General features: G+C 39.6%; 1 long non-coding RNA gene across 1 annotated transcript in view; it reads left to right on the forward strand.

Annotated features, from left to right (window-relative positions):
* Positions 1-4,365: 4,365 nt before the first annotated feature.
* Positions 4,366-15,909, forward strand: part of LOC140914935 (uncharacterized) — a 91,693-nt gene continuing 80,149 nt past the window's right edge. The window contains exons 1-2 of the long non-coding RNA XR_012160038.1: positions 4,366-4,686; positions 13,581-13,716. This is a non-coding gene — a long non-coding RNA (uncharacterized lncRNA). The remainder of the gene's footprint in view (positions 4,687-13,580; positions 13,717-15,909) is intronic.

Consider the following 15,909-nt stretch of genomic DNA (forward strand, 5'->3'; position numbering starts at 1 on the left):
AAAAAGCATTCAGTTTCCTTACAAGAAGACTTTTAATAGAAATAGGAGTAAATAGAAGTAAAGAAATCCCTTCTGTAAAATCAGGATAGTAGATACCTTACAGGGTAATTAGATTCAAAATAGAGAATCCTTCTAGGCAAAATCTTAAGTTACAAAAAAGATACACAGACAGAAATAGTTATTCTATTCAGCACAATTCTTTTCTCAGCCATTTAAAGAAATCATAATCTAACACGTACCTAGCTAGATTACTTACTAAAAGTTCTAAGACTCCATTCCTGGTCTATCCCCGGCAAAGGCAGTATAAAGACAGACCCACAGACCCTTTGTTTTTCTCCCTCCTCCCAGCTTTTGAAAGTATCTTGTCTCCTCATTGGTCATTTTGGTCAGGTGCCAGCGAGGTTACCTTTAGCTTCTTAACCCTTTACAGGTGAGAGGAGTTTTCCTCTGGCCAGGAGGGATTTTAAAGGGGTTTACCCTTCCCTTTATATTTATGACACATACTGACATAACTGCTTGCAGGTTTGAACTAGAAATAAAGTAGTGGTGTTCTCCCAAGCTATGCCAACACACCAGGCTCCATCCATTTGAGGTGCAGGAATAACATTTGAGACCCTACTCACAGCAGATGGGCAAATGTTCAACATGTGATCATCCATTCTCTGGGTTCCTTCTAGGGTGACCAGATGTCCCAATTTTATAGGGACAGTCCTGATATTTGGGGCTTTTTTGTATATAGGCTCCTATTACCCCCCACCTCATGTCCCGATTTTTCACACTTGCTATCTGTTCACCCTAGTTCCTTCCCATATGGTGGGGTTAATTGCTTCCCATAACTCTTCTAGACTTATTGGGCATGGTTTTTTTTTTTGGTAGAGCTCAGGACACCCTCTTTGCTCTGCTGCTCACAATCAAGCTCCTCTCACTTTGTTCCCACTCAGTGGAGCTCACTTGCCTCTTTGCTTCCAATGCGGCTTGTTGGTTCCAGGGGTCAGACTGTGAAAACAGTTGGTGATATTCTACCAAACTGCTCCAAACCCAAGCTTCAATCACTCATGTCAACATCAAAATAAGATGTTCCTCAAAGTAGATTGTGCAGATCTCCATAATACAGTTATGAGCTCGGTGAAATCTTGTTGTGGGCTGAGTTAAAGCCCCATTGAGATTAGTAGGTCTGAACACACCCCTCAATAGACATAACTGTAAGCATAAACCCCACTTAAAACAAAAGGTGTGTGTGAACCCACTCACAAGCTTTTGGCTGAGTATTGTTTTGGGTATGTGTGAGAAGAGGGATCTCACAGAAACTGAGGTCAGACAGGAAGAGACGGAGTGAGAGAGGCAGCCTGAAGGGACAGCTGAAAGCATGAGTCTGACCCTGGAAGAAACCTGGGAAGAAGTTTTGGGGCAGGGGTGCAGGCTAAAAAGAGTGCTCTTAGTTCTGTGAGCAAAAGAATATTTCCTGTTTTATTTCTTCTGTGTTCAGAGATATGGAACTTTGTACATTCTTTGTAAATAAACAAATTACATCAGAGAAATATCTGATACCATCAATTTCTACTTCCAGCTGGAACACGCACTGGGCCCCAAACTTTGGCTGAGGTCAAAAAGAGGCAATAGTATGATCATCCCTCAACTGTAAATGTTACCAACCCCTGAGATGAAAGAGCCAGGTCAAGCTTTTCAGAGTTATTGTTTTAAGCTGCCTGCAGATACATTGTATTTGGTTTACACATGGTTCACATTTTCAAGGTTGTCTTCATTGCCATAAATGCTAGTGACATTTTATGAATGAAAGCTTAGATTCTGGAGTACAAGATGGCAAGTGCTGCTTCTCCCCAAAAACAAAACAAAACAACCCAACAGCCCACCACTTACAAGCCACCACAAGATGGCACAATTTAAGCACTAAATGCCAACTGCAAGACAATTATTATTAAAAAATATTAAAAATTATGCCATTGAAGGTTCATTAAGACAGATGGAAATAGACAAAACCAGCTGTGTCCTGCTTTCCTCTTCCTTCCTTTAGAGTCAGACTTTTAGAATCTTGCTGATTAAGGTCCTGAGATAGACACTTCTTTTCCGGACATGCATCCAATGTAAATAGGCAGTGAAGTGGGCAGAAGGTAAAGTGGAACTCATATTAGCTTCAGAGGGAACTAGAGCAAGCCAACTATATTTATTACGTACAATGACAAATTTCAGCATGGAAGGTGATGAATGCAAAATTCTGAATGAAGTGACACACTGAGTGGGGAAGAATAACAAGGCTTGACCTGTTGTGATAATTCAAGCTGAAATTTGTGATAATTTTGATAATTCAAGCAAACAATTGTTACAGCAAGAAATTTAGTTATTTATTATTCATTATTCTTGAAGCATACATCAGATATCAGCAAGAGCAGATGTCAAGTTCAGTGGAGTCTGGTTTGCTGTTCAATACTTGCAGTGATCATTTGGTGGTATATGGATCACATCTTACTTGTTAAAAGCTATTTCCCATTATGCTAATTTATTTTCTGCATACTTTACAGATAATTGGGTTTTTGGTTATAAGGATCAGACTGTAAGCGATTTATTTTGATTTCTATGTCCTTTTCATAGGAAAAAATTCTGCATGTTTGAGTATACCGGGGTGGGGGTGCAGATAAAGAATTGAACAGCTTGTGGAAACTGTTCAATTCTAGTTAGAGCCATTTTAAAAGACATTGACCTTTCATGAGAAAGCAATATCTGTCATAACTTGCTGTGTCTTCACTAAGGACACACACACACTTGTGCTATTTAGACATTAGGGGTGTCTCAGAGCCACACCACCCCTGAGGAAAGTCAAAAAAGAATTTTGCCTCAGGGTGGCAGAATTCTTCCTACTGGCATCTATGGGAGCAGAGCCCGATGCTATATTTCTTTAAAAGTGGACCTTACTTCCCCCACAGTTTTGGTCCTACTCTATGAACCAGTGCAGACGGCAATGGGTCAGGGCTGCACTTCTTCCCCACCTTTCCCCAACCCCTTTGAAGCACAGGGACTGCTATTTATACAGCTCATTCATTCATCATCTGCTTGGAGTAGGTTCACCAAGGGATGATCCTTCTTCTGTCCCCTCCACCATCTCCACTGTGCAACACTTAAGTGCCAGCCACAATCTGGCCCTAGATGAAGGTTTTGACTCTATGCACATATCTAATTTGGAAAATTTACTGTTTTTATTAATCGATACAAGCAGGCTCATGTGAGTTGATCAGCTTGAAGCATCCTCCCTCTCCCAGATTGATCCTTGAAACAGAATCCCACAGTAGTTTGGTTTGTAGGGCTTTTCTATCTATTGTAGTTAATGCAATGTAAGAATACAACAGGTTGAGTATTGCCAGCAGTGTTTGTTCCCAATTTGAAGTGAGACAATTTGGACACACATAATAGCTTCAATCAATGCGTTGAGGGAGCAACATGAAAGAAAAGAGTTGCTGTGCAGGCTAATATAAAAGGCTTAGATTACAGATCATGTTCTGTGCTGTGTGACTTTAACAACCTAGATCTGGTTGTCTGTGATGGAATAAATTCCTCCCTATTGGTATCACTTTCTGACTATTTGTGGAAGATACGAGTTGTACTCTGTTATAATTGACTCTAGCATTAAGAATGAGTAATGAATCCCAGTCTACACCCAAACGAGCAAAAATCCACCGGACGTTCTGTTTAAAAACTCATAGTGCAGTATGTCCCCACTTTTGTTTACTGTCCTTTTTGGTATTTACCTCTCCCATTGCCGCTCCCATAGCAAGCACTCTCCACCAGCGCTCAAAAAAACAAAGTTGCTTATTTCCCTCTCCCAGAGATAATAGGCTAAATTCTGCCTAGACCAATGTCACTTACGCCAATATAACTCCAGTAGACTCAATGCAGTTGTACATATTGAGGGGACAAGAGAGTATGTTCCAATGTGTTGGTGTAAGGATACCATAAATTGGTCGAACTTGATCTTCAGAAAAACTAGTAATGGACTGTGATGAATGAATATGCTGCTGAATGCTTATAATGTTTGTGATGTTGCACCCCGTAATGCTTTATGGGAATATGCTTATGAATATATATATGACATAACTGGAATATGTTTTATGCTACATATGCCATGTAACATATCTCTGCAAAGGTTATGATCTACTGAATATATTTATCTTATTTGAATGTGTCATTTTTGTACTCGAAGTAATGAATATTGGCTGTATACTTGTTTAATTTTAAATAGCTTCAGTGAAGCACTTGGTCAGCTTCCTGAGAAAAGACTATTCTCAGTAAGTGCCCAATCAAGAAGCCCTTAAGCCAACAATTAACTTGGAGATGCCAATCCACATCTGAGCTTTCCCAGGAATGTGGCTTGGCTGGTAAGGAACTCAGTCATGCATGGATATGTGACTTGCCCATGTTACTCCAAAACTATTTTGTAGCTGGATTCTACACAGGGGGAGGGAAGGGTGTCCACCCACAAAAGAAAGTCTATTTAAACCCCTGGGAGACCCCTCCATTTTGTCTTCAGCTGGCTCAAGCGATAGCCTCTCCACCCCAAAGGATATCTGAAAGAAACTGGGACAAAGGACAGTTACTACAGGGGGTGTGAGTGATTGCTGGATCCAGACTAGAAGAAGACTAGTCTGTAAAAGGAAGCTTAGTGAAACACCTCTGAGGGTGAGGTTTTATCTGTATTCAGTTTTCTTACTGTATTAGGCATAGACTTGCATGTTCTATTTTATTTTGCTTGGTAATTTACTTTGTTCTGTCTGTTACTACTTGGAACCACTTAAATCCTACTTTCTGTATTTAATAAAATCACCTTTTACTTATTATTTAACCCAGAGTATGTATTAATACCTGGGGCGGGGGTGGGAGTTGAAACAGCTGTCCATATTTCTCTATCAGTGTTATAGAGGATGAACAATTTATGAGTTTACCCTGTATAAGCTTTATACAGGATAAAACAGATTTATTTGGAGATTGGACCCCACTGGGAGTTGGGCATCTGAGTGTCAGAGGCAGGAACGCTTCCTAAATTGCTTTCAGTTAACCCTGCAATTTGTGGGATGTGGTTCGGACCTGGGTCTGTGTTTGTAGCCAGCAATCGTGGCTGGCACAGCCAGTCAGGGTTCTGGAGTCCCAAGCTGGCAGGGAAAACAGGGGCATAAGTAGTCTTGGTACATCAGTTGGCAGCCCCAAGGGGGTTTCTGTGATCCAACCCATCACAGCGTTTAGCCTGTGGTGCGTGGGAAGGATTTACCTCAGCCTAGATGGTGACTGATCAGCATCATATAGAGCTGGGCATAGTCCCTTGGTGCAAGTGGCTGCCTTGAATGGTCCAATTTCTTCAGCCATGGGAGTTATGATCTTCCAAATACGCTGCAGGTTAAAGCACATTGGTTGAGAGATTGTTCAGTCTGTTTCCTATTGTACAGTAAATTCTATATTTTACAAACCTGTGTTTTGTCCTTGCAGTTTACAATTGAATTTTACAACCAATGTGTCTTGTGGCAATATGTATGTATGTATGCCTGACAATATAAGTTGTTCATTCTCCCTGGGCTACTTCTATCAGTAAGGAATCAGATATCTTTGCCTGGGTGTGATCAAGACCCAGAGATATTTATTTTTACTGCTTCTAGCAAACTGGGTCTTTATGGCTGTGCAGATATTGTTCTTTCAACAATTAGCTACTAAAGCATTGTTAGATAGATCTTGCATTGCGTAGCAATTGCTGGAACTTGCAGCTGGCTGTGCTGCAAGTGGACAAATCCATAAACCCTAACTCTGATGATCATTACCCTTCACCATAGGTTTGTCTGTGTCAGGACATGGGAAGCAGCTACATTAATTTAAATATAAAGAAAAGCAACATGAAACAGCAATACTTAGCACTTGTATCTTCAAAGTACTTTACAAGCATTAACTAATGCCTTTGTGAGCTAGGTGAGTATTACTGCCCCCAGTTAACATTTGAGGGAATAGAGGCACAAAGAGGTTAAATGAAGTGCCTAAGGACAAACAGTAAGTTGGTGGCAGAGCAGGGATTAGTTACTGATTCCCTTTCTTTGGGCTCCTTACTAATGAGTGTTCGATCTCTCTACTACTCTCTAGTTCACATTTTTAGTTAATTAAATAGACAGGCAATCACATTCTACTTTTATTTACACTAGCGTTAATCCAGCATAATTCCCCCAAACTGAGTGTACTGAATCAGACACCTATGCCTAAATATTAGCTATTAGAAGAAAAGGGCCTGATTTTCAGATCACCTACAGCTCCCACTGAAGTCAAAGCCATGGATTTAGGTGTCTGATTTTGTACTTATTTTCTTAAAAGAAAATGTTCACCATGTGCACTGATGATTGACTGTACAAAACCAATCTAGTTCTGAACATCTCACTCAGATTATTTGTCTACTAAGGATTTGTTTCTTGTATTTGGCTTACTTGTACTATATACACATTACTACACATAAAAGACTATGTTAAAAGAACATTATGCTTGCAATCTCAAGCGTTCATGCTACCAGCTCTGCCTATACTTATCTAGTGCACTATATGTCAGTCTTCCAAAGAGAACTGACCCTGGAGAAAACTGATAAACTTAGATCTAATCTTTTTACTAATCACAAAAACTGGTTAGCTGTTGTTCTCCAGTATTCTGTCTTTTTCTCCCAGTTTGCCAAACTCCCTGTTAAAATGATTTACTCAATTCTATATTCATCTTCCTGTCACTTTCCACCGTCCCCTGCCCCCGTAAAGAAATTCTAATAAATAACATACACAACATCCCACCCCCATTTCCTTTCCAGCCCTGGCCTCTTGTTTTCACACAGTAACCATCTGGAAGAGCTTATTTTCATTAATCTATTTTACTTGTTATTCACCTTCCTATTTTTTTTCCTAGTTACATTGATGTTTGCTTAAAAGTATGGCACATGCCCACCACCTGCATCCAATATATTTTGCTCCACAGGAGCCAATGCAGAACTCATTAAAATACAGAAGGTACTTGTTGAGTTCAGTGAACACTCACTGAATATTAATGAACATCTGGGTTCTCGCTATGGATGGGAAAACTTGTTTGCCTGAATTTGAACCCACTCTAGCATTGTGGATTTGAAAGTTGTGCAGGTTCTGAACTTCCGATCCATCTCAAATGTGAACATTTGTTAAGCCTCACTAACTTCAGTTTTATAACAGTTTTATGGGTGAATTCAGTGCTTGTGACAGTCCTAGAGCCTTAAATTCCTGTTTTATCTAAGGAATGGGTACAGATCTCCTTGCCCCAGGGAGGGTTTCTCCATGAATGGGTTGAGGCTCACTGGTGGGGCAGCCTGGCAAAACTTGCACTGCTGCCTGCCTGTGCTATGTTTCTGCTCTGTGCATGCATAAGTTAATGAGTTTTATGTCCAAGGCTGGCACTTTGCTAAATTTCACGAGCATTAAATTCATTCTAGGTGAAATTTGCCCTTCCTGAGTAAAGCAATGGCAGTCAGATTGTCTATGGAACTAAACATCAGTGTTCTAATTTATGTCACCCTCAACTCATAGGCAACATGACAGGGTTGCAGTTTGGCCCTGTCATGGAGCCTATGGTTGAGAATAGCAGTTGTTCTTCCTCTGTCTGCTATGTGGGAGTTTTAGACCACTGAATCTATATTTCCATTGCCCTCTTATAACCCCAGTCCACACCCTGAGCCCACATACTTCGAGCTAGCATGAAACCCCCTCTGGACCATGTAGTGATTCACAGCCACTCCCCGTGAAACTTTCTTGCATAGTATTGCAACAGGATTTAAGTGGCATATCGTGGACCTGTCTGAATTCTAAGATGCTGGGCAAATCATGGATTTTTCAGTTTGTTGGCAATTTTAGAAAGTTGAAGAAAAATAATTTTCAATGAGATAAAAAGCAAATTTTGAATTTTTTTTTCAAATTGAACCTCCCTCGCCCCCCTCAAATTCGCAAAACAAAATCTCAAACTCTTTGTGTTTAACAAAATGTTATGGTTCAATGACAAGGTTTTTTTTTAGATTGTATTTTCAAATGTAAAATTAAAGGAAATTTGTAAGCAAAAAAAAAATCTTTTTGACCAGAAAAATTAAAATATTGTTTTGAAAGTGTCAAAAGGAAACTGTTGATTTTTCTTTCAGAATACTTTTTGCTTTTCAAGTTTAACAATTCGGGAAAACTGACACAAATTTGCAAAATGCTTTGGTGTCACCAAATCTGTATCTTTCACTGAAAAATGTTTGGATTGAAAAATTTTGCCCAGCTTTGTGGAAGACCTGTGTAGGTTCAAACACCATTATTCTGGACAAGACTATTCTTCGTGCATCTCTGAAATATAACAGAGTTAATAGTAGGATCTCAGAGCTCTTACAGTACAACATGTTGATGACTTTGAAATCCATGTGTTGTACATAGTAATGTATTATATTGACATGTAGTTTGGGAATAACATGCTCCAAAGAAATGGAATATAGTTATTTATATAATTAACAATTACATATGTTTCAAAGCTTTCACTTTTCCCGAAGTGAGAACTTCTGGCCTGTAGCTTTTTCCAATTTCAGTACTATGTCCTGAATCATTTAGTGCAAAGGTAGTCCATGGATGTCGCTGGTGTTCAACACATTTGTATTTCAGATGGCAGTATTCAGACATGGATAGAAATTAGTATTTAACTTTTCCTTCTCTTTAAACTGATTATCAAAGAATGCATTTGTCTGATTTTTAATAAAAGAATAAGCAGTGTTTTCAATTTGTTAAATATTCAATGATCAAGGCTAGATTTCTATTTAAAAAGCCCTACTCCAGTTATAGTAACTGCCTGCCAGGAAGCATGTTTTAATATTTGTTCATCACACTGTAAAAGGCAATCAGAAGAACAAGCCAATCGAGAAAAATGTGTTTCCCTAAATTATTCTTCTAATTACTAATTTACAAAGATTTTGCTTATTAAAGAATGAAATTTAAAAAAAAATGTTTTCAGCTATTTAGAACAAAACAAACAAGGAATGTATCTCCATGTATTGGGGATGAACTGTTAATTTGATAAAAGCTCTAATGGAGATATTTTCAAAACAGCCCACCCTCCACTCCAATTTACCATGCAAGTGCTTGATCCTTTTACTTTTGGATCCAATGAGATCAGCTTAGGCCCTTACTGTCTTCTATTGTGCCTGTTTTCCATAAGGACCTATGTTTTTATTGACAGAAGGAATTAAGAGCTAATTAGAGATGACATCAAGAGAGTGTAGAGGGGTTGGGCAAACCAAAAGAGCAAGATGGAGGAAAAGATATTAAATAAAGTAGTGGAGAAAGTAAAACAAACATGGGCAGACTATGTGAAGCTGGGAAAGCAATACTCTTAGTTATGCTCCATAGAAGGCACTTCAGGCTTTTTTTTACTTATTTATGTTTTTGGTAACGCCTGAGGGGCAGCCAAGAGTGAGGCCATTATGCTAGCATGGTACAAACACAGAGTAGTTGTCATAAATATAAAGGGAAGGGTAAACCCCTTTAAAATCCCTCCTGGCCAGAGGAAAAATCCTCTCACCTGTAAAGGGTTAAGAAGCTAAAGGTAACCTCGCTGGCACCTGACCAAAATGACCAATGAGGAGACAAGATACTTTCAAAAGCTGGGAGGAGGGAGAAAAACAAAGGGTCTGTGTCTGTCTGTATGCTTTTTTTTTTTTTGCTGGGGACAGAACAGGAACGGAGTCTTAGAACTTTTAGTAAGTAATCTAGCTAGGTATGTGTTAGATTATGATTTCTTTAAATGGCTGAGAAAAGAGCTGTGCTGAATAGAATGACTATTCCTATTCCTGTGTGTTTTTTTTGTAATTTAAGGTTTTGCCTAGAGGGATTCTCTATGTTTTGAATCTAATTACCCTGTAAGGTATCTACCATCCTGATTTTACAGGGGTGATTCCTTTACTTCTATTAAAAGTCTTCTTGTAGAAAACTGAATGCTTTTTCATTGTTCTAAGATCCAAGGGTTTGGGTCTGTGGTCACCTATGCAAATTGGTGAGGATTTTTACTAAACCTTCCCCAGGAAGTGGGGTGCAAGGGTTGGGAGGATTTTGGGGGGGGAAGACGTGTCCAAACTACATTTCCCAGTAAACCCAGATAAAGTTTGGTGGTGGCAATGGAAATCCAAGGGCAAAGGGTAAAATTAATTTGTACCTTGGGGAAGTTTTAACATAAGCTGGTAAAAGTAAGCCTAGGAGGTTTTCATGCAGGTCCCCACATCTGTACCCTAGAATTCAGAGTGGGGAAGGAACCTTGACAGTAGTAGATTGTCCCTGCCCTGAAGAGCTTACAATCGAAATAGGCAAAACATAAACAGTAAGTAATGGTGTAGAACACTCAGGCAGAGTGAACAATGATGGCGGTGAAAAGCGTGTTCGTTCCACGATTATTTTTGGGGGCAGTAGGGGTGAGTATAGTTAGGAGGGAATAAGCTAAATGGGGGAAAAAAAGGAAGAAAACATGAGGCGATCAATACCTCCTGATATTTGAAAGTAAGGATAAATTGGTGTCCATGGATTTAAGTAGTCCTCATATTCATCTTGGGTTAAACATAAAAATATTTCTTTGATTCCTTGACCTTTACATTCCAGATGTTAAGCCATTTGTACTAGGAGAGGGAACTGAGTTCTTAGTTACCATAATTAAATAGCTGGTGCATAGTCTATAATAAACTAATCTATAAATAATAGCAAATCAATAGCATCTTTGGCCACCTTCCCATTAGATATATCTCTGGTGAAAGGGATGGCAATAAGCTCATTATTTTTGTGATTGTGGGCACAGTCCTGTAAAATATTGATGCCTTCAGCTCTGATTCATCCAAACTCTCAAGTCCTTTCTCCTGGCAGGACTCCCATTGCCTGCAATGGGAAATGAGGGCACTCTGTACCTTGCAGGACTGGAACAATAATTTCCAGCCTTATTCCCAAAACTCTTACTGAAAAGATTCCCCACCCCCCAACGTGAAAGGGGCTATGTTTCCATCATATGGTGTATTACTAGGGTCACTTTCATAAGGGCTATCATTTTGCATTTCTTTCATATTCTGAAAGCTGTTAATTTATTTTTAATTAGATGTGTTTCCATAAAAATCTTTTCTATGTAAATATGGTTGTAGCACACACTGTGCCCTATGAGTCTAACAGGAATAAATATTGTACTGGGAGAACATTCTGCATACTTTTAGTATCTGAACACATAAAACATCAATCTCCTCCCATTTATGTAAATGTACAGTTTTTACATTGGCTTTATCACTTATGGTTCTCATGAAGCATTATCAACAATCTGGCAAATCCTTTGGTGGCACTTTCATTAGAAATGGAAGGAATATGTTTGAGTAGGTTTTTCAGACATGCAACACAGTAAGTTCTTATGCCCAATATATGTCATACATGGGTTGCCACTTCAGGGGAAATCATTTCAGAACTGGTGTCTGTTTTTGCCATCACTGAGACATGAGAGGAAAAAGTGATCTCATGGTTAAGGTCCTTGATTGGTTCTCAGGAAAGTTGGGTTAAGTCTCTAGCTCTGCCACAGACTTTCTGTGTAAACTTAGGCCTAGTTACTTAATATCTCTGAGCCTCAGTTCTCCATCTGTAAAACTGAGCTGATATAATTAGACAAGACAAATAAAGAGAGGGAAAAAGGAAGTAAGACATTCAGGGTAGGGACTGTCTTTTGCCAAGGGCTTGTCTACATGAGGAAATTTACCAACATAACTATACTGGTATAATTCTACTGCTACAGCAACATAGGCTAAACTGGAAAAAGGCTCTCGTATTCTGGAATAAGTACGTCCATGTGGGACGTTATATCAGTATAACTGTAATGGTAGAATTATACTGGTAATTTCCCCCATGTAGACAAGAGGTTTGTACAGTGCCCAGCACAATGGGGCTTTGATATCAGTTGGAGCCTTTAAGTGCTACTTGTAACAATAATAGCTTACATTTTTAGCGCACTTCAGAGATTAAAATGAAGATATCAGCCGTTACAGAATATTCCCAGGAGTGGAGAAGTACGACATATGTTTGTTTAAAAAGTGGGAAGCTCCAACTCTGAGTGTTTTTACCTATGATTGGTTTTTCCCCAGCAGTCCTGTGACCTTACCCCCCCCTCCTGCCCACTTCCTTATGCTATGAACTTTTGGTTCCATGTAAATATGTAGTTTCTTTTCTATAGATTTTTGGTTTTGCTTAATTGTCTTTAAAACACAGAACAAAATACACAAGTGCAGATAGAACTGGATAGACAACTATCATTCAGCTAATCAGAATTTCACCTGCTCACGTGGCGTACAACTTAGACTTGTCATCAAAGCATTTGGTTGAGGAGTGCATATTATAATGCTGGCTGTGACAAGAAGAGTTTCCTGCATAGCAACCAAAAGCATTGCCAACGAGCCACGGGTGTCCAGCACCTGAGGAAGAGACAATGTGATAATTGTAGACACCACTCTCAGATTCCACTCTTTTGAAGTTCTACTTTTGCATCTATTATTCTATCTGTAACCCCCTTTGGAGTTTGTCAGCTCCTGAAACACTGGACTGAGTCTTGACAGGACCTTGCCTATGGAGTGCAATAGTGGCTCCATAGTTTTGTAGACCATTTACCAGCCTGCTTAGAGTCTGTAGCAGGAACAGAATAGATGGTAAACCCCTGTAAAAGCCAGTAGTGGGGGTGGGAGGAGGTATTGTTTCATATTCTCTGTGTATATATAAAGCCTGCTGCAGTTTCCACGATATGCATCTGAGGAAGTGAGCTGTAGCTCACGAAAGCTCATGCTCAAATAAATTGGTTAGTCTCTAAGGTGCCACGAGTCCTCCTTTTCTTTTTGCGAATACAGACTAACACGGCTGTTACTCTGAAAGTAGTGGGGCTTGTGATGGGGTGATTTGTACAGACAGTTTGCTGGGCCAATGAGGAGCCAGGACTGCTCAATCCTTTGGTGTGAGGGGATAGCCTGACTCACAGACAAAGGGACTCAGTTTAGTTTAAGTTTTTGGAACTTTTATTTTGAAGTCAGGAGTTGTGAGAAATGCCGTCAGGGATCAACCCCCTGTTGGCTATAGACCCAGCTGAGACCTCCCCAGAACTCTGGACCAGGGAGCCAGGCAACCTGCCCCACTCAGGTGAAAATACTGTGAGAGGGCCTCTTTTGTTGTCTTCAAGCTGGCTAATGTTTGCAGTGCTCTACACTCCTCTTCAGACTCATTCTACACATTTCCTCTGCTTGGGAAGGTGCCAGGGAGAGAGCTGGCATTTATGATACAGTTGTGAATGGTGGAAAGTGGGGAATTTATTGTATTATGAATATATTAGTTGACCATAACCCTTTACTTACCTGGATCCACTGTTCCCTGCCTCCCATAAAGTCCCCATTTGTTATACTGTTGTTTTGAGGTGTGGCACATTATTTGTTGGGCTTTGTATTATTGTATTTTTTGTGTACAGGGTCCTATTCCTTGTTAAGGGTAGCATTATTAGCCATTTCTCAAGTGACAGAAACCTTTGTGTCCCAGGCACAGAGAGGAATCCCCTTGAGTGGAGGCACAAGGCATCTCAATAAAGAACCCAGGACCCAGCTCATGGAAGGAAAGGGGAGAAGCCACTCTGATTAGCAAGCACCAGAGAGGGACAACATAACTATCTACTATAGTAAGTATATTGCTTAGATACTTATTACAGTGGCAGATATTGATAAATATATTAATCTATTCTCTATAGCTATATATTCTTTATTTTACATAGCATCTTTCATCCAAGCTTCTCAAGGTGTGTCAAGGTTCCTTCCCCACTCTGAACTCTAGGGTACAGATGTGGGGACCTGCATGAAAGACCCCTAAGCTTATTCTTACCAGCTTAGGTTAAAAGCTGCCACCACCAAAGTGTTACACAAAGAACAGGGAAAATGCCCACTTGGAAACGTCTGCCCCCCTCCCCCCAAATATCCCCCCAAGCACTACTCCCCCTTTCCTGGGGAAGGCTTGATAAAACTCCTCACCAGTTTGCATCGGTGAACACAGACCCAAACCCTTGGATCTTAAGAACAATGAAAAAGCAATCAGGTTCTTAAAAGAAGAATTTTAATTAAAGAAAAAGTAAAAGAATCACCTCTGTAAAATCAGGATGGAAAATACCTTACAGGGTAATCAGATTTAAAACCTAAAGAATCCCTCTAGGCTAAACCTTAAGTTACAAAAAGATACAAAAACAGGAATACACATTCCATTCAGCACAACTTATTTTATCAGCCATTTAAACAAAACAGAATCTAACGCATATCTAACTAGATTGCTTACTAACTCTTTACAGGAGTTCTGACCTGCATTCCTGCTCTGGTCCTGGCAAAAGCATCATACACACAGACAGAACCCTTTGTTTCCCACCCCTCTTCCAGCTTTGAAAGTATCTTGTCTCCTCATTGGTCATTTTGGTCAGGTGTCAGCAAGTTTATTTTAGCTTCTTAATCCTTTACAGGTGAAAGGGTTTTTCCTCTGGCCAGGAGGGATTTAAAGGTGGTGAGCCTTCTCTTTATATTTATGACAAGGTGTCTTAAGCCTGAGACTACTTCTTATTTAGGTATTAATATACCTATTTAGCAAATTGGTAAATGGAGGCAGAGAGATGCTAAAGGACCAGCTATCAGACAGCATTCCTTCTCTTAATGGGCAACTACAATATATCAATAGGAGTTAGGCACGTAACCTGCTTAGGTGCTTTGAATATCTTGTGAGGCCCTATCTGCATCTTAGGCACCTACATACCTAAATCTGTTAGTCTTTAAGGTGCCTCCGTACTCCTCGTTGTTTTTATGAGATCTCTGGAGTTCACAAAATTCCTCGTATTGGGAAACTAAAAAATAGTAAGGCATTCACAGAAATAAAGCAAGATCTGAGCTCTCTTTTGGCCTAAGGAGCTCAAGACAGATATGGAAGACGACTCCCTTTATGGAGAAGATAGCAAAGACATGTCCTTTAAATGAGATATATGGGTGTTGTGAGTCAGTAGCCACTAAATGAGAAAACAATCAATTATTCTATCCTTTGTAAGAAAGTTTTAAATAGTTGACTAAGGTTGGTCTAGTTTGGGGTGAAATCCTGGGCTTATTGAAGTCATGGGTAAAATTCCCTTTGACTTCAATGAGGCCAGAATTTTACCTCATGTCTAATATATGCCAATGATGCTTGAAAGCAGTAAGCAATTTCAGTACTACCCTGAAGGAGACTGTTTTGAATGAGATCTAGTGCAAAAAGATGAAGTGTGACTGGTAGATATAGAATGATTTGAAGCTATGTGGATGGCATGTGAAGCTAAAGAGATGGAGGGTAATGAGATGAAGGTGAAGTTTTCTTTATAAGTTCTGACTGATTTCTCTGACCCCTCAGTTAAGGTGGCCATTTAAAGTGTCAGGTTTATATTCCTAGAATATAAAATGTCACTATATCATTACTCATTTGAGCAACAGACTGGCAATCTGTGCAACTTGACAGCATGTACATTTGCCTGGAGCAGCCTTAACTTAGGCAAAGCCATTTTTGTCCATTTTCCTACATTTGTTACTAAATATAGGTTCCCACATCTAGTGCACTGAAGCAGTCACATCCCTTTTTCTGCTGATGCTGCTTTTTTTCACAGCACATATCCCTTGGGTACCTAATGGAGAAGTACCTACTTCTGTGTAGGGGGATGAAAAGTTTTAATGAATTTCAATGGCATATGTTTTATTTGTAAAAGTGCCTTGCACAGTTTCCTGATTACTGTACCCATACATCATATGCAAATAATATATTCAGTTCTAATGAATTTGACACTTAATTTCTAATGTCATTCTGGAAAGCTAAATGAAGC

The sequence above is a fragment of the Lepidochelys kempii genome, chromosome 7 (assembly GCF_965140265.1).
Source record: "Lepidochelys kempii isolate rLepKem1 chromosome 7, rLepKem1.hap2, whole genome shotgun sequence".
In the NCBI taxonomy this organism is placed as follows: Eukaryota; Metazoa; Chordata; order Testudines; family Cheloniidae; genus Lepidochelys; species Lepidochelys kempii.